The sequence below is a fragment of the Bos taurus genome, chromosome 1, assembly GCF_002263795.3.
Source record: "Bos taurus isolate L1 Dominette 01449 registration number 42190680 breed Hereford chromosome 1, ARS-UCD2.0, whole genome shotgun sequence".
NCBI lineage: Eukaryota > Metazoa > Chordata > Mammalia > Artiodactyla > Bovidae > Bos > Bos taurus.
The window spans coordinates 85,314,201-85,340,151 of NC_037328.1; the positions used below are offsets into that span (position 1 = coordinate 85,314,201).

A 25,951-nucleotide genomic window follows, 5' to 3' on the forward strand; every position below is an offset into this window, starting at 1 on the left:
ATTATTTAATTAAAAATATATTTTTCCATCTGTTCACATGATCTTTTTAGAAGTACTTAAAAAGCTGACACTGATCTCTTTGGCCTGTTCACCCTGCCCCAAGTTTCAAATACTTTAGCTATTTCGAAGGCCCTTCTATTAATTTGAAGGGGGAAAAAGAGACCCAAATATTTAAATCCCCCAAAACTGTTACTCCTCTGCATCCTTTTTTACCCATTTTCTTTCTTTAAATAGGGACTTTTATGTGATTGACACATTTCACGTTGCCTATTCTGCAAAGCCATGTATAAATGACAAGAAGCGACTCTAAAAAATTTTTTTTGATGTTGGACTACATAACACCCAAGTGTAAGATGAAATCTAAATAAAATTGTAATCCACCCACCCCCACCCTAACTTAAAAAAAAAAAAAAAAACCTTCACCTGTATTTAAATAGCGTGTCTTTAATTACAGCAGTTGGGGATGCATGAGGCTGAAATGAAATTAGCAGTCATTACCAGTCCTTTAACTCTGTGGTGCTTTTGATCAGCACTAAATTAGCTTTCCAGTCCTAACAAAGACTCTACAGCAAGCAGTGGGCTGTAAATAAGACAGCGCGACCTGCCCTCAACACCTTTTCTCTTGTCAATCATAGTTCTATCATTCAGCCCAAGATTAACCTTTATCTACCAAATTTAGAAAAAAAAAAAAAGGAAAAAAGCAACGAAAGAAAGAAGAAAAAGAAAAAGGAGGCGGGAAGGAAAGCCCTCTTACCACCGCATGTCGAAATAACAGAGGTTCCTAAGAGACCCCTTAAAATTGTATTATAATGAACCTATGTCAGAATCTGCAATTTCCAAATCTTCCCTCCTCACCCCAGCCCGCTGCATTTCTCCAGTGTAGTAAGAGAGTCAGAATGTTGTTCAGGTGGGAAAGAAATCTTTTCCCCCGAATTACTAATTGGGCATGGGCCACCCTCCATAAGTCAGTTTGCCATTAGCCTCTCCTTTTCTATTACTCTTAACAAAATTTTGGAAGAGGACGAATGTTTGAGGAAAATATACTGATAATTTTAAGGCACGTACATAAGTTTCCAGGATGAAAACAATTAATTTATACAAGTAGTCTACAGTTTCTAAGTCTGCGGGGAGTGGTGGGGGGGGGGGCGGGGGGGGGGGAGCCCACCAACGGTAACGACAAAACCCAGCTGCTTTTCTGTGTAGACTTGAGAAAGTAAAACGTTGGTTTAAATTGCCATTAGAGGGCACCAGAGAGCAAGCCCTATCACCCCTTCGCACAACTTCCCACAGAAGCCCTCCTAGCTTCCAGCTTCGCCATGCTCTGTAATTCCTTCTCTCAGGTAATATTTCCGGCTTATCCTGCCCTCTTGCTTTTCTAGCCTCCTCAGTGTCAATCTCTCATAAAGAACAAGGTGTCGCCATGTCCTTTTCCTTCTCTTTTCACACCCTTCCCCTCAGCCACCACCAAAATAGTAAGATGCCAGATAAAACAGCAGCAGCCCCTTAATGATATATACCTTTTGACGCAAATCACTCGTTCTACTCTGTGTAATCTAGGTATGGAGAAGGTTCTTTGTAGAGATGAAATGTTAGAATTTAATATTTTTGAAATGGAAGCCTGAATTGTTCATTTCTGCATTTCTCTCTGGGGGCTCACAGATTTCTTCATTTTCATAGAAAAGGAAACACACACCAGGGAAGGCAACTGATTATGTTCAGTGCTAAAACTGCTCAGAAGAGAATAAAATAATGTCATTTCATTTCTGCATTTGTTAAAGAAATCAAAATTAGTGTTTAATTCCAAAAGTTAACGCTTTCAGACTTAAATCTGTATAAAATGACTGCCACACAGAGTGTATTTCCAGATCTCTTAAAGGTCAAAAAAAAAAAAAAAAAAAATAGAATGAGAGGAAGAGTGAGTTGGGGGGGGTGGGCGGAGAGGAGGGAGCTAGCAGTGAATGTCAAAGTTGGGTTGCAAGCTACTTACATGTCCATGCCAGATCAGGGTGTTGTCTTGTAGCAGTTTGATTGGCAGGTAAAAAAGCAAAAGAACGTGAGGGCTCCCTGAGCCTCTTGTCAGCCCAAGCTTGATCACTTCTCACCGGACAGAACGAGTTGAAGGAGCTTGCAATTCTCCTCTCGTCCTCCATCCAAGGCACCATGAATCCATTTCGGCTTTTCTTCCCCCCAGTCTCTCCATCAGCCCTCCTGCCTTCACCCGCTTCGCCTTACACCAGCCTCCAAGACCTAGCCTAGCTTTGCCACTGCAATCCCCTGCAACAAGAAAAATCGTTTATGGCTTAAAACCCCAAATGGCTGATTTTTTAAAAGAGAGAGAGAGAGAGGGAGAGGGAGAGAGAGAGGAGAGAGAGGGTGAGGGGGAGAGAGAGGGGGAGCGAGAAGAATGCACCCAGAGAACAACAAAAAAGTCAGTTATCCTAACACTGCTCTATCCCCCCACCGTACAGAAGAAGAATAAAAAAAAAAAGCTTTATGTTTTTTCAGTGGGTATTCAAAGATAATTTGATGCCATTGTTTCTGCTACAGATGGTTCTTTTAAATACAATAACACGGCTCTTTGTGCAGGCTACCCACAATAAAAATCGAAAGCGTTCCCCTGAATAACCATTTTGTTCTCTCTTGTATGGGGCCAACAAAAGATGCCGTGAGGTAATGGGTTCTGTTTATTGAAGCCATAGAATAGGGGTTTGATAAAGATTTTTTTAAAGCAGAAGACCTTGCAAGGTCGGGCTGATCTCTTCATATTTTTTATTAAAATATTTGTCCAATAGATTATTCCTTGGTGCAGCTGCAGGTTTCCTCCTCGATTCTTAATCAGCCCAAACATCTGTCTCTTTGAGGAAGCTTTAAAAAAAAATCTGCAATTGTATCAATGGTGCAGTAACCTTATCAAATCTTGAGTTTTTAGGCTCAGTGCAGGCAAAGGCAATGGAGTTTCAATTCTGTTTCGTTCTGATGGGGTGAGGTGGAGGGTTGGGGGAAGAGGAAACACACCAGCCCCAGACAGAGTAACTGTGGGGGGTGGGGGGGAAACAGGCTTTCCTCCCTGCCAACCCCCACCCCCTGTTGGCCATGCATAACTGCACAAGCCAGACACACAGATCACTGAGGACTTGAGATGTGTCTGCTGATCTCTGCAAGCTCCACCCGTGCGTGCATGTTGGACAGGGGTTAGGCATGTTTTCCTACTATGCTTCCCTTCTTCTCTAGGTAGATCTCCAATCACAGAAAACCTAGGATGGGATCCCAGGGGGAGGACTAGAACAAACTAGAGGTTAGTCTTTAGTACCCAAAGGGTCCTACTCTTGGCTCTCTTTCATTTACTATTAGTTAGCTTAGACTCATGGATTGCTATCCTGCAAGGGGACTGTTGGCCACAGCCCTCCTGCTACAGTGCCCCATGCCCTCAGGGTTCTTATAACCACCCTGCTTCCCCCTTGGTTCCACAGAGAACATCTGCTTCCCCTCACAGGGGGAGCCCTGACACCTAGACTCAGCTGAGGTCTGTATCAACTTTGAGCCCTGAACCCTAAGGCAATGAGGGTGCCGCAGGAGAAGTGCAGAAGATGGCTAAATTCCTCTACCTTTCTACAGGAATTAATGCCAGGGCTCTCTGGGCCTCCAATAGTCCAAAGTGACAGTAACCCACTTTCATGACTTCTGTTCTGTGTATTGTCACTTGTGGAAAGACAACAGTCTGGGGAAATGGCTTTAGTCTTAAAAACAAGTTTTCATTGGGTTCTCTTGCCCCCTTCATCATTCAGTCCTCCCTTTCTTCCCACAAACCATTCAAAATAAAAGATGAATACTCAAATGAATGTCTTGACAGAACTGATCTTAGCTTCTACTTTCCCTTTTGGAAACTGTAATGTTATTTGTTTACAACTGGTCTGAAATAATCTAATAAGGAATTCTTGGGGCTATTACTTAGACACTAATTAAAGCCTTTCCTGCAAAACTTGAAAAACACAAACAATAAAACAGAAAATTAAACAGTATTCCACATGGCTGTTTCTCAAAAATTCATTTTGTGTCTCAGGATGAACACCTTAATATCAGTTTGAAAGGAATGAAAGTTAAGGCAATACTAAAAAGTTATGTACCTCTCTGCATGCTCTGGATCAAGAAAAATGTGCCTGTATAAGTGTATTTTGGTGAAGCAAGCAAGTGGAGAGTGTAAATCAAGAGCAACCTTTAATAGAATAGGCTGAGGAGTGTTACTTTCCTCACCAGGGGAAAGGTGTGTGTGTGTGGGGGGGCATTATGCAAAACTGAAAGTCAATAGTAGAAACACCTCCTCCAACTAAGGTGGAGTGGGAGAGGGCAAATGTAAAATGTTTATTCCAGGGTTTCATAACTTTGCACTACAAAAGTAATCCACTGAAATAAAGGAATGATCTCTTCCTGCTTCCCCTGTCCTATTTTTTTTGAATGTCAAAATTTATAAAGGAGGTCCCAACCTGCTGAAAGCTATTTTCCTTTTCATAATGAACTGAAAGAAGATTCTGAACTGCTTGTCCTTTTTCCAACAAGGGAGGGGTTTGGGACTGAATGTGTCTGTAGGCTAGGAAGGCATCAGTGAGTACCCTGAGGTGTCTAAAGAGTGAGTAAACCTTACATATTTTATCAACTAATCTATTCAATCCCAGTCAAAAGGAAGTTTAAAATCTCTCAGGTGGCCTCACTCTCTCTCTGGTTAAGGATAGGAGGACAGTTTTGTAGGTAAGCCTCCAAAATTTGTCTAAAAAGCTGTAATGCAATTCATTCTATCTGACATGTGAGGAGACTTCAGCCTATGACTAAAATGTGGAGTGGGTGATGATGAAGGGAAAGTGACTAACTGCTTTAGTAGGTGAGGGAATCAAGAACCAGCTGCCTTCAATTGGAAAACTGCTTAAAAAAAAAAAAAAAAAAAGCAAAATAACCTTTCTGTATCCACAAACTAATTTGACTGGTCAGCTCCCCTCTAGTTGGAGCAAGCACACACCACAAAAACGACTCTTAAATTACAGGGCCGGCTTTCTGACGGGGGGAGGGGGTGGGGAATACGTGTGCACTATATAGGGGCGTTTATAGGTGCCTCTGAATCGGAAACTTCACTATTCAAAAGTGCTTTGGGGCCAAATGAGCTCTCCAACTCTACAAGCAGAAAGCCCTACTGGGGATATGTGGAGGGGGGATATTCCACCCCCACCACCAGACTAGGCTGCATTCAAGAAAGACTCAGATTGAGGGAGGGAGGGAGGAAAGGAAAGAAGGAAAAAAAAAAAAAAAAAAAAGGAAGGAAGGGAAGGAAGAAAGGAGGAAAGACAAGAGATTTTTTAAAAAGAGAGGATTTAATTGGACTTAGTGGCAGAGGGGATTAGCAAGAGGGGCACTTGGGACCTGGTTTTAAATTGGCGAGTGCTTTTTGGAAGAAAACACTGTACGCACGATCAGGGTCTGGGTGTTCCAGCGAACTGATGACCATACAAATCACGAGTTTCACAGGGATGACATAGTGTCATGCTTTAGCCATGAGCTATCGTGGAAACTAGCCTCCCTCTCGTAGGCAATCCATCATTCACTAACTGGCCGCTCCACCATTCCACACGGAAAGAAGTCGGACTCGGAGCCTCCCGCGCGGGCTGGGTCTGGGAACCCTCTGCGGGCGCGGGTGCGCGGGCGGGCGACCGAGTGCCGGCCAAGCGGGGCTCGGATGGGAGCGGCCCGCGCCAGATCCGAGGGCGATTGCCTCTCCAGCCTGCGGAGGGTACGGCCGCGAGTGCCTCCAAATCACTAGGGGACTCTGAACGTGTTGCTCCCGTCAACTCGCTCAACATGATTCATTTATTCACTTAGATAAACCACCACCGCCACACCAACCTGCCACTTGATGCGCACTTAAAAGGACAGGGGAGCGCGGGCCAGGCAGACCCTCCGCCGGACACGACTCGGGGAGAAACATGTTTTAAAATCCAAGCTCTTGAGCTTCTAACCAGGGAGCGCGCGCGAGTGTGTGAAGAGGCTGAGAACCTCGGTTTTCAGAGACTCTAGAATAAACTTCTCGCCCCCCTCTCCTCCCGAGGACAGTCGGGACTGTGGGTGATCGAGTCTCATTGGGTCGGGTCGGCCTTCTAAGTTGGCGGGGCCCTGCGGGACCGGTCTGCTTGACCCGACCGCGCTCGCATTGGAGAGCCGAGGCTCGATCGGTCTGCCGGGCTGCATAACCCCCGCCCCGCAGCAGCGGCGTCCCTCGCGCGCCGCCGCGTTTCCCGCGCTCTCGGCCCGTACTTCCCGGCGCGGCCTACAAGGCCCCGCGCGGCCCCGCCTCCGGGTCCCGCTCGGTCTCCGGCTGCGAGAGGGAAGGCGGAGGTTATCCGCCGAGGGACAAGCGGAGCGGACCGAGTAAGTGGAAGCTTGAGTCCCGGGTCGCCTGCAGGCCTGCTTTCCAGGCCACCCTTTCCCACTCTGGTCGCCCCGAGGCGCGGACGGGCGCGCCTGCCTCCCGGACTCGAGACTCAAGTGTGTTGAGACTCGCTCGTATACTCGAGTGCACTGTATGGTGGGTTTGGTTCTATTCCCACTACGCCGCGTGTGGAGGCCGAGCCCGGCACAGCCCAGGAAGAGTGGAGAGCGTGGTGTCCTCCCCGGGGCTGGGTTGTGGGCATCTCGACGGCTCGAGGGATTCAGGGACGTTTAGTCGGGAGAGGAGGGCAGACCCTCCCAGGGGAGGCGGCTCGCGGGTCCGCGGCCACTACTTGGGAGGCCCAGGTGAGAAGCCGAGGCTGCAGGCTCCAAGGCGGCCTCTTTCCTCGCTGGTCACATGCGAGGCGTGGTCTTCCTCCCCACTAGTGTTCAAACTTCTGGAACTCTCTGAGGATCCCCCAGTCTTTGTTTTACGTTAAGAAGGGACTAAGAAGGATGTGTTTTTGTAATTAAGAGGCAAGTTGGGAGGTAGGAGTAAGGCCTGTGAGTAGCATTCATCAATGGCCTCCTTAAACTTTCTTGAGATACATGAAATTATTCATGCAATCGTATGTTCTGTGTTTATGTGTTAGCACTTAAAAGTGTTGAACATTGAAGATATGCCACACATCTGTGACTTTTGAAAAAACTTTCTTTATCAGTTTTAGAGTTTCAGTAAATGGAAATGTCTCTCGTCTTTCAACCTCTGAGGGTAGTGGAATATTTGTTTTGTGTCCCTTTGGCATAGTCATACTAGTACTATGCTCCCAAGATAAAGTAATTTGCGTTTTAGTTCAAATAGTATCACCATCTACTGGACTTCAAGAATGACAATAAACTGAGGATATTCTCCACACATATACCTTATTCAGTAATGTAACTACCAGTATGCAGTTGGATTTGATAGGCTTGTAACTGAACTGAAATGGTGGAGTGCGGCTCCATAACACCCTTGAAGACCCAGTGCAAAAGTTTTATGTACATAAATGTTTAAAAAGGTACCTCAGAATGTGGTGATTATTCCTTGCTTCTCTATTTCAGAGGCCCAAGGATGGGCAGTTGGTATGGGTAGATTACTGATACATTCTTCTTTATATATATATATATATATATATATATATATTTTAATGGGTTCATTTACAGTGGTGTGTTTCTGATATACAGTAAATTAATTCCATTATATATATTAATAAACTTTTTCATATTCCTTTTCATTATAGTTAATTGAATATAGTTCTGTGTGCTCTACAGTAGGTCCTTGTTTATTTTATATATAGTAGTGCATATCTGCTAAACCCAAACTCCTAGTTTAAACCCCCTTCCTTTTCCCTTTGGTAACCATAAGTTTGTTTTCTGTCTGTGAGTCTATTTCTGTTTTGTAAATAAGTTCATTTGCTGACACATTCTTAGAGTAAAAATTGTGCATTTGGGGAGAAAAGGACCATCCCATTTGAAGTTTTGCCTGTGGAAAGTAGTTAATGATCCAAGGAAACTGATTCTAGGGAGAATTCCTACTTATATCTTCCCTTCCAATCCATTTTTCCAACATTCTTTCTTCACTGTTGAAAAAAGAGCAATATTCTATTTGTTTGAGGGTAATAAGAGGAAAGATCCTAACCTTTAATGGACATCTATTATGTACCAGAAACTTTCTCATATTTAATTTTCATAATCTTATAAAATGGAATTATTATCCTCTTTAAAAAAGTAAGGGAAAGATCCAGCTGGTTTAAATATCTGTGCTCACACAGGTGGCAATAGTTAATCTAGGTTTGAAATCTAGCTCTATAATTCTAAAATCCAGCTCAGTGTTTAGAATCTGGTTAACTGAGTCTAAATAGACTCAAGCAAGCACCATTGGTTACTAATTATTGCAGGTTCAGGTGGAAACTGTGAACAGTGTGTCATTTTATCTTTTTTTTTTTTGTTTTTCTCTCCTTTTTCTAGAAGGCAAGGTCTTAATTCTGGCTCTCCTTAGGATCTTTTGGCTATGAAGAGACAGATTTGAAGCAGGGATATAAAATTTTGTGTCTTTTTCCTGTGCCATACCAAAATTGAACCTACAGTTTAAACGCAGGTTTTCTGCATTTAGGTCTCAATTGGCATCAGATGTAAGGCTACCCATAGGCTGGCTTGGTCAAGGTATGATTTCGTGAGGATAGACTCAGGTCAAACTAAGTATCACTCTTAAAACTCCAGCCTCAGAAATGAAAAGGGTGGGAGGGAAATATAGTAATAACAGAACCCATGATTGCTAATTAACCTTATTAACAACTGCAAGCCAGTGAACATTTATATTTTTATTTTCTCAAAGGCAATTAATTTTTTTTGCCTTCTATTAACTACCTTTCCCCCCCGATAATCACCTATATCAAAACCACCCTTTAAAAGGTCAGTAGAAATTATTTTAAGACATTCAAATATAAAAAAGTATTGTTATTTTAATAGGCACTGTGGATAGTTTAATTTGTATCTTGTATTAAATTAAACATATGGTGAACAGGGTATAATAGATTTTCTATAATTTAGCTGCCAATGTGGCAACAGCAGCCAGTTACTCTCACCAGCAGACTTGTCAGTGGTTTGTTTACTAGCTTATTTGAATTAAAATAAAGCTTCGCTTCTGCTGACTGCACATCATTATCTATGAGACCATAATCCTGCTAGCAAATCCTATATCTTCCAGAACTGGCTCTTTTGTTTGGGATTACTGAGAGCTTAGCCTATAACAAAGAGGAATAAGGCATCCCTCTCATCCTCATAATTAAGTGTGGGGACTAATTTAGAAACAAACCCAGAAAGATGTACTATTTGGAGTTATATTTCGATACAGAATGGGAGAGAAACAGGATAGGCCAAACACCTGATTGTTAACAGAATGTTTAAACTATTAAGCAAGTGTACTACAGGAATCCAGCTTGTTAAAATTAAGAGCAACAGCAAATAAGGCATTGATGGCCTTTGCACGGGGCAGTAATTCTATATGAAGGATCTAAAGGTATGTTTGGGAAGAGGAAGTATTAGGTTGTCAGGCAGCGGAAGATGTGCTATTTGCTTTGTGAATGCCATTTATTTTATTCTTTCATTATCCTAACAGCCTGTGCAATTAATAGTTATTGTTATGAGCAGAGTTATTAAAATACTGAAATAAAAAATAAAACACTTTTATTCACTAGAAAAAATAAAACTGTCTTTGGAAATAGTTAACATTTTACTTTCATGGTGCATGAAATTTAGCAAAAAGAAAAGAATAGGTGATTTCCTGGCTCTTTCCATCCACTCAGCTCTAAACAGAGCTTCATGAATTCTGGTAGCCCAATAAAATCTATGTTAAGGAAAGAACTTAACAACTAGGATGTATATAAAAACAGCTTTTACAATCCACAGTCCATATATAAACGGATGCCTGTTTATTAAAAAAGAGGGAAGACACACGGGTTGATTTGTCAATGTCTTTAAAACTAATTGTCACAGATGGGAATTCTGAGGACCTGTGTGAAACCAAACCAGACCCTGGTGAATTATAAAGCAGGTCTTTAGACTTTAAAAACATTTAGGCAAAGTGACAGTTCAGAACATCTGTTAGCCTTCTGTCTGAGTATAAACTAGATGTCATGGAGTGCACAGCTGTAGGCATTTTAGGCTTTTTTGCCAACATCTGTCACAGCAGTACAATAATATAGGTAATTATCAACACCTTATACAAACTGTTTGCCATTTTAATTTTTAGAAAGAGTAAAATTAGTGTTACAGTCCTTGGCAAAAATAATTGAGATGAATATAGTCATTTTTATCAGATGAATAAGTGATCTGATCATTCTTCGAAAAACACACATTTTAAATATTTTCTGCAGCCAATATTGGTATTATGCCATTTTGAAAAGAAAAATTCTAAGTGCTTTTTTATAAAAAGATTAAGTTAGAAAAAGAAAAGTACAAGTTAAATAAGAGGGAGGGCAGAAAGAGGCCAGTAATTTGCTATTCAGAGCAACCAAAGGTGTTATATGTCTTATGATAAAAAGATAGGTTTTAATACCACATAATTGTGATATTGATTCCATAGTCATAAAGATTAATAATTTGTTTTATAATGTCAGTATAGTGAAATCTGTATTGATGAATTATAAAAATTGCCTTCCTCCACTCTCCTTGCCATAGAGCTTCTCTGTCCTAGAATTTTGCAGAGAAATGGCATATAAAACTAAAATTCACATCTTGCCATCTTGGTAACTAAAGTTAATTTGAAAGGGTTGGCACATCATATAAATTCAAGGACTATTCATTCTTTTAATGCCACCTGGGTATGGATCATCTACAGTGTTCATCCTAAGATACTGGGAATTATTGTCTCATATCTGATTCCCTTGACCTGTGCAGTTGTTGTGTTTCAGTCTAAAGAACTCGAAGCAGCAAGACTGTATTCCGAATCACCTGTTCTGGGGAAGATGCCAGTCAATAATGTCTTATTGAAAGACCAGGCCCAGCTAGAGAAAATGAAGGAATTGAGCTGCAGTTGGATTTCATCATCTAAACATGCAATGTAATCTTAACCAATTCATTACACACTCCTTTTGTTTCCACTACAAAAGGGATGTTGCCATTGTCAGAGGTTGTAATTCCAGTATGTTCAAGCAAAGACAAGGGAGAAATTGAAAAAGTGCTATCAATTCTACCCACAGCCAGGAAGAACTGTAGGGTCAGAAGGTCATTATCACTGTCCTATGTACAGTTCACACTAGACCATGGATAGCTAAAGTTTCCACATGGCAATAGAAAGGTATAATAAAGGAGACACAGAGAAAATATTGAAAAGGAACAGGAGTAGGAAATCATATTCTTAAATACGTTTGATTTAGCACATGAAGAATCAAATGAAGGGAATGTCTATTTGGACAGTAGTTGTGGATGCTTAAAATTATGCTTGCTTAGAACAGTCTTGTGGAGGAGGGAAATTTTATTCATGAAAGGCCGCCTTGGCAAAAAATGAGTCACAAATGTCAGCGTTTATAATCTAAAGGTCTGAAAAGAGTCAAATGAGAAAAGAAGGGAAAATAAATATAGATATAAAAGGCAGACAACTTGGCCCAAAAGGAAGGATTAAAAATAAAAGACCATGAAAAGAAAAATGTGATACTGATGAAGAATAAGGCTTATGGGGTTTCTGGGAAGAGTAAAAGAGGATATTGATTACCAAATAGAGTATTAGGGACCAAATGAAAATTTAGGGCCTTGTGAGTGTCAGCACTTCCTAAAGAGAGTTATCAGCTGTAAGAACTTAGTCTTGGAGAGAGAAACATTTAGAAACAATTGCTTAGTAGTATTGTTTTGAGGTCTCTTAAGGTGAATTTACTTGACACTTCTTGATGCCATATTTCTTTATCATTGAGTAAAAGTCAATATAGTTGATGCCTGGAATGAGAGAGGGAGAGAAAGTAACCCATTTCCCAAAAAACTTGGAAAATACTTTATTTTTAATGATGAATTCCACTCCTTAAGGATATTACTTTTTTTCCCGTCCTGTTTTGAACATTTGGGACAGAATAGTAGAACAAGAATATCTGTAACATCAGATATCAGAATGAGCTTCAAAATGGTTGGATTAAAAGAGTCTTCACTACAGTGGTGGTTTAAATGAAATACACATGATTTCAGAGTTTATATTGTGAATATAAACGTACATTTGTGTTTAAATATCCCTCCTTAATTACTTGGTGCTCCTTAAATGATAGGAATAATACATTTTCAGGGTCCATTTTATATGTTGAAAATTATTTGCTCAAAGTCACAGCTAACTCTGATCAATCCTCTGAAATAGAGAGTACACTGTCAGCATGCTCTCATCTTCCCTCTTTTGTTGCTATCACTTCCTCTGTTTGTACCCACTGCCCTCATCTTCCTTCATTAAGTATCTTAATCCTGGCTGATCTTTCTTAGGTAATGTCCCAGCTTTACCCTACCATTCCGCTTTTCAAAATCTGAAACAAATGGCCAATAGATTCAACCTAATATACTAATGACTGGTAATAACATTGTGTTCTTTCTTCAAAGTTGCTGTTACTGAAGGAGAAGGTGGGCAGAGATCTTAGAGTCATTTTTGTATCTTTGTATCACTCATTAACGTCTTCCCCATAATAAATATACTATACATTAAATCCTAAAGGAATATTTGTTGCTTTATGTTTTTGTCCGCACATCTAGTTGTATATAATTGAGACTAATCTTATGTTTTTTATTTTTAAATTTTATGTATTTATTTTTTAGGCTCCAATGGTTAGGTATAGCAATCAAGCAGAACTGGTCTTTAAAAGTGATGTTAATTTTTCCTTACTGATATTTATTAAAAACACATTAAAGGGAAAGTTTAAAAGGAAACTGTCCTCTATAATACAACCAACCTAACAATGTAAATAACTTAAATTTTCTGTATTCCTTTCTGATCTTTGGCCCATAGATAATTAAAAATTATATTTGTAGTACACATAGTTTTTTATTTTTATGTTTGCTTAATTTTTTGTTTTTGAAATTGAATCTGTCATTTAGGGAAGGGACAATGACTTCCCTAAATATTAAAATCTCTAATGATAAAATTTTATACCTTCACAAAAAAGGAATATTTTTGAATTGGGGAGACTTTCAGATCTCAGTAAGGGCAGTGTATCTGAAAGCAGCTAATCTTTTATGGTATAAATCATAGGATCTTCTGTTTTAGAAGAAGAAATTAGAAACATCTGATTTTAGGGACATAAAGTAGGTTTTGGGGAAAGAGAAGATCCAAAATGAGATTTAAGAGTAGGTATCAACTTCTGAATGTTGATAACTGAAGGTATTTACCTGTCCTTCCCAGAGTCTATCTAGAAAAAAGCCTGAGCTTGCTGAGTTTTTCTATCATTGTTTGGTCAAACGGATTTGGATTGGTAGGCCATATTCACCAATGTAAAGAGCAATTAATTCTTTAATTATCAATCTGATCAGTCACAATCACTTTTGTAGATACCCCAGAAGGAAACAGTGGAATGTTTTGTTAAGCAAGGCATCAGATTGAACACTTTAATGTGTTATGTAATTAGTGTGTGTGTGTATATATATATGTGTGTGTGTGTGTGTATTTTACCACTATTAGTCAAAAAGATTTAGAAGAACTGCTGCAGTGTGGAGGTTAGCCTTGAATGTCCATTACCAGCAAATGAATGATTAGAAGAATATTAGAAAGTAGTACATTAGAAAGATACACTTTAATGCAGTCCATTTCTTTCCTTTTTACCTACATTGTTATGACCTTATTATTTGTTGTGATATTTACATATTCATTGCAAGTAGTGATCCCCTGTCTTACACGTGTTGTGTGTGTGTGTGTGGGCTGCCCCTTGACTCCCAATTGCAGGGAATGATTCATTGCAGGGAATGATTCATTGTGCTATGCAGTTTAATCCAGCATTTCTTATTTAAGTAGGATGGCAGCTAGAGTATTTTCCTTCCTAATATAAAACTAAAATCTTACAACGTGTAATATTATCAGTCTAAACATAGGAGATTGCTTCCTTTCTAAAGTAAGTTAGAGTTCATAAGATCATAGAACAAAGCCCTCTGGAATTCTCCCCTTTATAACTCAGCTTGTCCTGAAGGGGCCAGAAAATCAGGCCACAGCCCAGACAGAGAAAATTGTGCTACATGGAAAATGCAGAGCTGAGTCTCATCTCACACCTGCAGAATCTGCTGTCAGCTGTTCAATTCTAAGTTCTGTGGCTTTTCTCCATTCCTGCCTGTTTGGCTGGCTAATTTGTTAACTCCTTGTTATCTGCTGCAAAAACTGCATAGGGAAATATTTACGGATCAAGAAAACCACAAGAATGAAAGGGTGATTGAACCGGCTGACTGAATTTTGTGTTTACTTCACTAAGCCATTGCTGACAGTGGTCTTGACAGCTGCACACAGTCCATAGTGGCATCTCAAAATTAGGCCTTGACTCCCTAGCCTAGCTTCCATTCATTCCACCTTCAGCAGCCATCTAGCTATTCTGTACACCATCCTCATTTTATGTTGCAGGCAAAAAGCCAACAAAAATATAGTCACATTTAAAAGCCTTTTAAGCAGTGAGCACCTCCCTCCTTTCCCAATTGTTCCCTGCATTTTCACATTCCTAGTTAATAGGTTTTTAAAGCAGTTTCCCCAACTCTTTTCCTGCCACATACTGTCTTGCCTGGCATCTATGCAGCAAAAGGCTGTTCTTCAAGAGGCTTTTAAATACATTCTACCTCTTTGTGCCTTTCAACTGCTAACTCTTCAGGTATGGGCTGTGTTTCTTGCTTAGTATATTTTGCATTTTCCAAGCCATTCATGGCGGCTACAGCAAAAGTGAGGATAAAAATATAAATAATAAATACAATCATTTTAAGTGAAGTTTAGGGCCATGTATACCATTTCCTATTTGCTCAAGGTGTCTCAGTTACCGAGCAAGAGGAACATCTTCAGGAAGCGTACAGTTTTGAGTTGAAATATAAATAGATTTCTTTTCTCCCTCCCTCCAATCCTTACTTTCTCCTTTTTAAATTTTTTTTTTTTTTTTTGAGAATTAAAGTCCCTGGGTCAGGATAGTCCCCTGGAGGAGGAAATGGCAACCTACTTCAATATTCTTGCTTGGAAAATCCCATGGATAGGGGAGCCTGGAGGGCTGTAGTCCATGGGGTTGCAAAGAGTTGGACACAGCTTAGATAATGAACGCACACACAGTAATTCTTGGGGCTTTAGTTTGTTGGATCACCAGTAAACCACAAATTAGACTGTTTAGAAATATCCCCCTTGTTTTTATCAGTAGAAGAATAACAAAAGTATGCAAACGATGAGCATTAAAAACTTGAATATTGCGAGCTGGAAAGGATATAAAGGTCTGTATTTACATTTTTCATTGAATAAGTATTTATTGCCTGTTAAGTGCCAGAAATTGTGCTTGGGCCCTAGATATAAAGATGAATAGGAAATAGTCTTTGTCCTAGAAGAAGCTCACGGTTTAGAGAGGAAAAAGCCCAGTAAATAAGCAGTTAATTAAATACATATTTTGAGAAATAACGCTTTGTGACTTTGCTTGAAATTAAAATGATTTACTTAGCTCAGAGATAAGAAATCTCAGGCAGGTAAGCATTCTGTTAAAATATGAAGTAAACAGGCCTTTTTCCTCTTGACTACAGAAAATAATTATGACTAGCCCCCTCCCCCCCCTTTTTTAATGGTAAAAGTACAATTATTAAACAAATTTTTCTTGGCATCTAGTTGATTTACAGGGATTCCCAGATGGCTCAGTGATAAAGAATCCGCCTGCTAGTGCAGGAGACATGGGAGAGACGGGTTTGATTCCTGGGTTTGGAAGATTCCCTGGAGGAGGATTGTTTGTATTCTTGCTGGGGAAAATCCCATAAACAGAGAAGCCTGGCGGGCTACTTGTCCATGGGGTCGCAAAAGAGTTGGACATGACTGAGCATGTGTGCAAGATTGATTTTTTTTTTTAGCGTTTTGTTAGTTTTAGGTGTACAATAAAGTGAATCAGTTATACATATATCCCCTCTTTTTAAGGTTCTTTTCTCATATAGACCATTACAGAGTAGAATTACCTGTGCTGTAAGTAGGTTCTTATTAGTTTAGCCATCACTTTTAAATACTTGCAATTGTATGTTGTTTTTAGGCCCTACAATGCTATATGCTGCTGCTGCTAAGTCGCTTCAGTCATGTCCGACTCTGTGCAGCCCCATAGACGGCAGCCCACCAGCTCCCCCGTCCCTGGGATTCTCCAGGCAAGAACACTAGAGTGGGTTGCCATTTCTTTCTCCAATGCGTGAAAGTGAAGTCGCTCAGTCCTGTCCGACTCTTAGCGACCTCATGGACTGCAGCCCACCAGGCTCCTCTGTCCATGGGATTTTCCAGGCAAGAGTGTTGGAATTGGTTGCCATTGCCTTCTCCTACAATGCTGTATGCTTTTCTTCAATTTTAAGATCAGTGATCTCATCATTTGCCTAAATGAACTGAAGTTTTCTGAGTAATATAGCCATTATTCAAATACTTAAGTCTTGTAAAATATTCTTTTTTCTTGGTTTTGTCTGGTGAATGATCTTGTATAGTAATTTATAGAAAAACTAGCAAAGGCTCTAAAGGATAAAACTGTTAACAGTTTTTTTTCCTTTTTCTGTGTTGCTGCTATACCTGGCACAAACTTTACATTTAGATTATTTTCTCATCATTTGTTTCTAATTGTGTCTCTCTTTTAAAGAAGGGCTCATGTCTTTATCCTACTGGATACCCTTAGTGCCTACCATAATGATCAGCATGTAGGATGAATTTAGGAAGGAAGGAATGAAGGCAGGAAAATGTTCAATCTTTTCTTCACCCGGAAGTAATAAACAGATTTTTCAGCCACCTGTGCCACTCCATCTTTGAAGCTACAAGTTATTCTTTTATGTATATACTATATAACACTTCATAATGTAGCTTTTAAGATGAGCGGGTCACTCAACACATTCAATTTCTGACAGCCACAAGTACCATATTTATTTTTTGTTTGCACTGGTTATCTACAAAAATACAATTAGAATAATTCCATTCAAGTAGGTTTGGATGGTAGTGTCACTAAAGAGGAAGTAACCACATAGTCTTTCAGTTAAAGGCCCAGAGTTCTTATTCTACTCTTTCTTTAAAGGAAGATTGACTTGTGCCAAAGTCACACTTATTTTTGGTTAGAGACCGTGCAACAGTTTCAGGCTTCCCTGGTGGCTCAGATGGTAAAGAATCCACCTGCAATGCAGGAGACCTGGGTTCAGTTTCTGGGTTGGGAAGATCCCCTGGAGGAGGGCCTGGCAAACCACTCCAGTATTCTAGCCTGGAGAATCCCCATGGACAGAGGAGCCTCGAGGGCTACAGTCCATGGGGTCGCAAAGACTGAGTGACTAAGCACACAAACACATGGATCATGTTGTGATCAGTCATACCTTAAGTTGGATTTCATCTCTTGTATGTAGTTTATAGAAAATACAATCTTTTAAGAATTCAGAATAGACAACTTACGGAGTATAGGTATGTATGCATTTGAAGAGAAAAACTATTGGACTTCCCTGGTGGCTCAGTGGTAAAGAAACTGTCTGCCAATGCGAGAGACATGGGTTCAATTCCTGATCTGAGATGATCTCACATGCTGTGGAGCAACTAAGCTGGTGCTGCACAACTGTTGAACCTGTGCTCCAGAGCCCGGGAAACTCAGTTACTGAGCTCTTGCATTCTAGAGCCCATGCTCCACAGTAAGAGAAGCCACTGCAGTGAGCAGCCAGAGTACCACAATTAGAGAGTAGCCTCTGTGCACCGTGATGAGATAAAAGCCCATGCAGCAATGAAGACACAGCCAAAATAAATAAAATTTAAAAAGAAAAACGATTAAAAACAGCAACCAAAAAACCAAAAAGCAGGTGGTTTCTAAATCTTTATTAAAGGAAAGAAAACTTTGTTTCTGATGATTTGGTCTCATTGATTTAACATAAGAATTGCTATTTATTGACTGCCAATACTGTAAAGGGGTTATACAGGTGCTATGAGGGAAACAAAAATGATTAAGAAATAGCCCCTGTTCTCAGGGAACTTTTAATCTGGTAAAGAAGAAGACAGTACACATGCAGTGTAAAGCAAAATATGATTAATATGATTGATGTTCTAAGGGAGGCACATTAGGGAAGTAATGTTTGAGCTGAACTTTGAAGGATTTAAAACAGCAGAGGATGTGACGAAGAGAAAAGAGCACATTAAAGCTCCATGATAGGAGTATAGGGAAAGTGTTGAAATGAAGGCTTGTATCAGTTTAAGGTCATATAATAGAGACACTTGAATATAAACTATGAAATACAGACTTAAATTTGGGGAATCCTGGGCAGTTATTTTTTAATTTAGAAAATAGAAATGTTCTGTTTTTTTAAGGAGGATTAGGTTGTCAGTCTTTTGGAAGGCTAGGTATGAGGGAAGGAAAAACTATCAGTGGGTAGCTAAGTTGGAAGTCTGTGATAAGATTCCAGGATAAGAGGCTCATACTGGAATTTGGCTGTCGTGACTGTAAACAAGGAGATTAATATTGGATGAATAGTGTGGCTGTAGGAGCTGCTAAAATTTGTCAAAGTAGAAGTGATGGAAAGCAATAAAAAAGAACCAAGTATGTCACCAAATTTTGGGCTGGGATGACAAGGAGAATGATGGTATTAGGAGTAGAAAGAGGAAAATCAGGTGGAGAAACTGAATTAGTGGAAAAGATGTGATTTTAGTTTTGATCCTGTTGTATCAGCATTGTTAGTTTCCTCAGGTTGAATGAAGATAGCTATCAGAGAGTGATGAAAATGGAGGGACTTGGGAGGGAAATCAGGACTAGAGACAGAGATCTAGGAATCATTTGCCTTGTAATTATAGTTGAAGCTTTATGGGGAATACAGTCTCAGAGAGATAAGATGGTGAGAGAAGAGTTGTTCAGTCGCTCAGTTGTGTTCGATTTTGCGATCCAATGGCCTGCAGCATACTAGGCTTCCCTGACCTTCGCCATCTCCCAGAGCTTGCACAAACTCATGTCCATTGAGCCAGTGATGCTGTTCAACCATCTCATCCTCTGTCACCCCCTTCTCCTCCCATCTTCAATCTTTCCCACCATCAGGGTCTTTTCTAATGAGTCAGCTCTTCACATCAGGTGGCCCAAGTATTGCAGCTTCAGCATCAGTCCTTCCAATTAATATTTAAGGTTGATTTCCTTTAGGATTAACTGGTTTTATCTCCTTGCAGTCCAAGGGACTCTCAAGAGTCTTCTTCAGCACCACAATTCAAAAGCATCAGTTCTTTTGTGCTCAGCCTTCTTTATGGTCCTACACTCACATCCATACATGACTACCAGAAAAACCATAGCTTTGACTACACGGACCTTTGTTGGCAAAGTAATGTCTCTGCTTTTTATTTTTATTTTTTTTTGACTGTATAATTCCTTTTATATGAAGTGTCTAGAATAGGCAAATTCATAGGAACACAGTGTGGTTGCCAGAGGTTTGGGGAAGTGGTAATGCGAAGTGACTGCAAATGGGTAAGGGCTGTCTTCTGGGGGTGATGGAAACAGCTGGAGTCAGTGGCGACACCCGTACAATCTTAGGAATACCCTGCTGCTGTGTTCCTCAGTTGTGTCCAATTCTTTGCAACCCCATGGACTATAGCCCACCAGGCTCCTCTGTCCATGGGATTTCCCAGGCAAGAATACCAGAGTGGGTTGCCATTTCCTTCTCCTGTCTCTGCTTTTTAATGCACTGTCCAGGTTTGTTGTAGCTTTTCTTCCATGGAGCAAGCGTCTTTTAATTTCATGGCTGCAGTCACCATCTGCAGTGATTTTGGAGCCCAAGAAAACACAGTCTGTCACTGTTTCCATTGTTTCCTCATCTATTTGCTGTGAAGTGATGGGACTGGATATCATAATCTTTGTTTTTTGAATGTTGTGCTTTAAGCCAGCTTTTTCACTCTCCTCTTTCACTTTCATCAAGAGGCTCTTTAGTTCCTCTTTGCTTTCTGCCATGAGGGTGGTGTCATCTGCATATCTGAGGTTATTGATATTTCTCCGGGCAATCTTGATTCCGCCTTGTGCTTCATCTAGCCAGGCATTTCACTTGATGTACTCTGCATGTAAGTTAAATAAGCAGGGTGACAATATACTCCTTTCCCAATTTGAAACCGGTCTGTTGTTCCATGTCCAGTTCTAACTGTTGCTTCTTGACCTGCATAGGGGTTTCACAGAGGGCATGTCAGGTGGTCTGGTATTTCCATCTCTTGAAGAATATTCCACAGTTTGTTGTGATCCACACAATCAAAGGCTTTGGCATAGTCAATGAAGCAGAGGTAGATGTTTTTCTGGAATTCTCTTGCTTTTTCTGTGATCCAGTGGATGTTGGCAATTTAATCTCTGATTCTTCTGCTTTTTCTAAATCCAGCTTGAAGATCTGGAAGTTCTTGGTTCACGTACTGTTGAAACCTTGCTTGGAGAATTTTGAGCATTACTTTGCTAACATGTGAGTGAGTGAAGTTGCTCAGTCATGTCCAACTCTTTGAGACCTGGTGGACTGTAGCCTACCAGGCTCCTCTGTCCATGGGATTCTCCAGGCAAGAATACTGGAGTGGGCTGCCATTTCCTTTTCCAGGGGGTCTTCCCGACCCAGGGATCGAACCCAGGTCTCCCGCTTTGGAGGCAGACATTTTAACCTCTGAGCCATCAGGGAAGCCCTGGTGGGCTAGTGTGTGAGATGAGTGCAATTGTGCAGTAGTTTGAACATTCTTTTGCATTGTCTTTCTTTGGGATTGGAATGAAAACTGACCTTTTCCAGTCCTGTGGCCTGGAGTTGAGTTTTCCAAATTTGCTGGCATATAGAGTGCAGCACTTCCACAGCATCATCTTTTAGGATTTGAAATAGCTCAACTGGAATTCCATAACTCCACTAGCTTTGTTTGTAGTGATGCTTCTAAGGCCCAATTGACTTTGTATTCCAAGATGTCTGGCTCTAGGTGAGTGATCATACCATTGTGGTTATCTAGGTCATTAAGATCTTTTTTGTATGGTTCTTCTGTGTATTCTTGCCACCTCTTCTTAATATCTTTTGCTTCTGTTAGTCCATACCATTTTTGTCCTTTATTGTTCCCATCTTTGCATGAAATGTTCCCTTGGTATCTCTGATATTCTTGAGATCTGTTGTCTTGCCCATTCTGTTGTTTTCTTCTATTTCTTTGCGTTGTTCAGTTAGGAAGACTTTCTTATTTCCCCTTGAAATTCTTTGGAACTCTGCATTCAGACAAAATCCAAACACTTAAATGGAAGATTTTGTTGTTTAGCCACTCAGTCATATCTGACTCTTTTTCAACTCCAGGCTCCTCTGTCCATGGGATTTCCCAGGCAAGAATACTGGAGTGGGTTGTCATTTCCTTTTCCAGGGGATGTTTTTGACCCTGGGATCAAACCCATGTCTCCTGCATTGCAGTTGGGTTCTTTATTACTTATCCACTAGGGAAGATAAGCCCATAGGGGAAACAGGTAGAGTTGTCAAACAGATTAAACAAATATTAGAATTGTGAAGCATTATAGGGACCAAGAAAGGAAAGAGTTTAAAAAAATGAGACGAGATCAATAGCAACCAGAAATGTTCACGTTTCCAAACAAGTTCTCACTGTCTGTGTTTTATCTGCATGCTTTTGGTGTAATATATGTCACAAGTGTGTTCTGTGTTTGGAAGGATATACACCAAACTATTAATAATTGTTAATCTGTTGGAGTCGGAGTTGGATTTTCTCTTTTCATCTCCATATCAGGGTCTTGGGAGAAAACAGATGGTACTTTCAAATTAGGATAATCAAAACAGTTAATAAAGAGACTGTTTACAAACGTGTGGATGAGGTGTTGGGAAACCACAAAAATTAGTGTAGTATCCCAGGCCTAGCAGCAGCAGGGACTGTTAACACTTTGAGGCCCAAAAGAATGAAGAGAAGGAGCAATTTCTGGAATTCAGAGACAAAGAGTGGAGGAGGGACAGCTACCTTGGGAGGGGCTATGACTTTGGTCATGGAGGCAACAAGCCCAACAGGGGCGTGAATGCTCTGCTCCCTCTCTTGGATTTCTCATTGCAGATTGCCTAATAGTCAGGGAGCTAGAATCTAGGCAGCATGTCTATACGGGGCAGCCTCCTGAGGCAGAGCAGGGTGGGAAAGGGTCTGGATGGGCAAATGGAAGATACTCGGCACAGACTGCATTGTATGAATTTAAAAATATGATGGTGTCTTCTCTGTTTTTTTAAAAGGTGTGTGTATAATTTTCTGTATAACTTACACATTCACATAATACAAGGTTTATAAAGTATGTGAGTGTATATATAATGACTAAAAGAAAAAGAAATTATAACCTCTCTACCAAAATAGGCTCCCTCACTTAGATGGTTTTCCAATGGAATTTTACAAAACTTTCAAGGGACAAATAGTATTTATTTTATATATGTTGCTCCAGAAAATGAAAAAAAAAAAGAGCAAGAGAAGAGCTGCCCAGTTGCCCAGCTCATTTTATACAAAGCTTTATAATCTTGATTATCAAGTCAAGGAAAATGAAGATATAAGACAGATAAGGAAGATACAAGATACGAAAAGCATATATCTGTTTCATTATGGATGTTGGTGCACTAATTCTAAATACAATATTAGCTAGCCAAATCCAATAGTATGTTTTAAAAAGTACTTTTTTTTTTGGCTGGTTCCCTGAACAGGGATTGAACCTGGGCCCTGCCAGTGAAACCACTGACTCCTGGCCACTGGACTGTCAGGGAATTCCCTAAAAAGTACATATTGATTAAGTAGTGTTTATGCCAAGAAGGAAAGGATAGTTCAGTGTCAGAAAAATTGTATCTATGTATTTCATTTTAGTATTAGATCAAAGAAGAAATATATAATGATTTCATGAGACACATAAAAAGCATCTTATCTATGATAAAAGTTGCAGAATAAAGTATTAATACTTATTTATGAAATATTAACACTGAAACCATACTCACAGAAAACTAGTCAATCTAATCACACTAGGACCACAGCCTTGTCTAACTCAGTGAAACTAAGCCGTGCCCGTGGGGCAACCCAAGACGGGCGGGTCATGGTGGAGAGATCTGACAGAATGTGGTCCACTGGAAAAGGGAATGGCAAACCACTTCAGTATTCTTGCCTTGAGAACCCCATGAACAGTATGAAAAGGCAAAATGATAGGATACTGACAGATAAACTCCCCAGGTCAGTAGGTGCCCAGTATGCTACTGGAGATCAGTGGAGAAATAACTCCAGAAAGAATGAAGGGATGGAGCCAAAGCAAAAACAATACCCAGCTGTGGATGTGACTGGTGATAGAAGCAAGCTCCAGTGCTGTAAAGAGCAATATTGCATAGGAACCTGGAATGTCAGGTCCATGAATCAAGGCAAATTGGAAGTGGTCAAACGAGATGGCAAGAGTGAATGTCGACATTCTGGGAATGAGCGAACTGAAATGGACTGGAATGGGTGAATTTAACTCAGATGACCATTATATCTACTACCGCAGGCAGGAATCCCTCAGAAGAAATGGAGTGGCCATCATGGTCAACAAGAGAGTCTGAAATGCAGTACTTGGATGCAATCTCAAAAACGACAGAATGATCTCTGTTCATTTCCAAGGCAAACCATTCAATATCACAGTAATCCAAGTCTATGCCCCAACCAGTAACACTGAAGAAGCTGAAGTTGAACGGTTCTAGGAAGACCTACAAGACCTTTTAGAACTAACACCAAAAAAAGATGTCCTTTTCATTATAGGGGACTGGAATGCAAAAGTAGGAAGTCAAGAAACACCTGGAGTAACAGGCAAATTTGGCCTTGGAATACGGAATGAAGCAGGGCAAAGACTAATAGAGTTTTGCCAAGAAAATGCACTGGTCATAACAAACACCCTCTTCCAACAATACAAGAGAAGACTCTGTACATGGACATCACCAGATGGTCAACACTGAAATCAGATTGATTATATTCTTTGCAGCCAAAGATGGAGAAGCTGTATACAGTCAGCAAAAACAAGACCAGAAGCTAACTGTGGCTCAGACCATGAACTCCTTATTTCCAAATTCAGACTGAAATTGAAGAAAGTAGGGAAAACCACTAAACCATTCAGGTATGACCTAAATCAAATCCCTTATGATTATACAGTGCAAGTGAGAAGTAGATATAAAGGCCTAGAGCTGATAGATAGAGTGCCTGATGAACTGTGGACTGAGGTTCGTGACATTGTACAGGAGACAGGGATCAAGACCATCCCCATGGAAAAGAAATGCAAAAAAGCAAAATGGCTGTCTGGGGAGGCCTTACAAATAGCTGTGAAAAGAAGAGAAGCGAAAAGCAAAGGAGAAAAGGAAAGATATAAACATCTGAACGCAGAGTTCCAAAGAATAGCAAGAAGAGATAAGAAAGCCTTCTTAAGCGATCAATGCAAAGAAATAGAGGAAAACAACAGAATGGGAAAGACTAGCGATCTCTTCAAGAAAATCAGAGATACCAAAGGAACATTTGATGCAAAGATGGGCTCGATAAAGGACAGAAATGGTATGGACCTAACAGAAGCAGAAGATATTGAGAAGAGATGGCAAGAATACGCAGAACTGTACAAAAAAGATCTTCACGACCCAGATAATCACGATGGTGTGATCACTGACCTAGAGCCAGACATCCTGGAATGTGAAGTCAAGTGGGCCTTAGAAAGCATCACTACGAACAAAGCTAGTGGAGGTGATGGAATTCCAGTTGAGCTATTCCAAATCGTGAAAGATGATGCTGTGAAAGTGCTGCACTCAATATGCCAGCAAATTTGGAAAACTCAGCAGTGGCCACAGGACTGGAAAAGGTCAGTTTTCATTCCAATCCCAAAGAAGGCAATGCCAAAGAATGCTCAAACTACCGCACAGTTGCACTCATCTCACACGCTAGTAAAGTAATGCTCAAAATTCTCCAAGCCAGGCTTCAGCAATATGTGAACCGTGAACTTCCTGATGTTCAAGCTGGTTTTCGAAAAGGCAGAGGAACCAGAGATCAAATTGCCAACATGCTCTGGATCGTGGAAAAAGCAAGAGAGTTCCAGAAAAGCATCTATTTCTGCTTTATTGACTACGCCAAAGCCTTTGACTGTGTGGATCACAATCAACTGTGGAAAATTCTTCAAGAGATGGGAATACCAGACCACTTGATCTGCCTCTTGAGAAATTTGTATGCAGGTCAGGAAGCAACAGTTAGAACTGGACATGGAACAACAGACTGGTTCCAAATAGGAAAAGGAGTTCGTCAAGGCTGTATATTGTCACCCTGTTTATTTAACTTATATGCAGAGTACATCATGAGAAACGCTGGACTGGAAGAAACACAAGCTGGAATCAAGATTGCCGGGAGAAATATCAATAACCTCAGATATGCAGATGACACCACCCTTATGGCAGAAAGTGAAGAGGAACTAAAAAGCCTCTTGATGAAAGTGAAAGTGGACAGTGAAAAAGTTGGCTTAAAGCTCAACATTCAGAAAACGAAGATCATGGCATCCGGTCCCATCACTTCATGGGAAATAGATGGGGAAACAGTGTCAGACTTTATTTTTCTGGGCTCCAAAATCACTACAGATGGTGACTGCAGCCATGAAATTAAAAGACGCTTACTCCTTGGAAGTAAAGTTATGACCAACCTGGATAGCATATTGAAAAGCAGAGACATTACTTTGCCAACAAAGGTTCGTCTAGTCAACGCTATGGTTTTTCCTGTGGTCACGTATGGATGTGAGAGTTGGACTGTGAAGAAGGCTGAGCGCCGAAGAATTGATGCTTTTGAATCATGGTGTTGGAGAAGACTCTTGAGAGTCCCTTGGACTGCAAGGAGATCCAACCAGTCCATTCTGAAGGAGATCAGCCCTGGGATTTC

The 25,951-nt window shown here is 40.5% G+C and overlaps 2 long non-coding RNA genes across 3 annotated transcripts in view; one reads left to right on the plus strand and one right to left on the minus strand.

The window, feature by feature from the left end:
- The window catches only part of LOC100849009 (uncharacterized), a 45,045-nt gene extending 42,573 nt beyond the window's left edge, over positions 1-2,472 (minus strand). The window contains exon 1 of the long non-coding RNA XR_233352.2: positions 1,988-2,472. This is a non-coding gene — a long non-coding RNA (uncharacterized lncRNA). The remainder of the gene's footprint in view (positions 1-1,987) is intronic.
- Positions 2,473-5,938: 3,466 nt separating this feature from the next.
- LOC132345662 (uncharacterized) overlaps positions 5,939-25,951 on the plus strand; it is a 183,425-nt gene continuing 163,412 nt past the window's right edge. The window contains exon 1 of one of the 2 annotated variants that reach the window (XR_009495123.1): positions 5,939-6,408. This is a non-coding gene — a long non-coding RNA (uncharacterized lncRNA). The remainder of the gene's footprint in view (positions 6,409-25,951) is intronic. The other variant, XR_009495122.1, reaches the window with a different exon arrangement.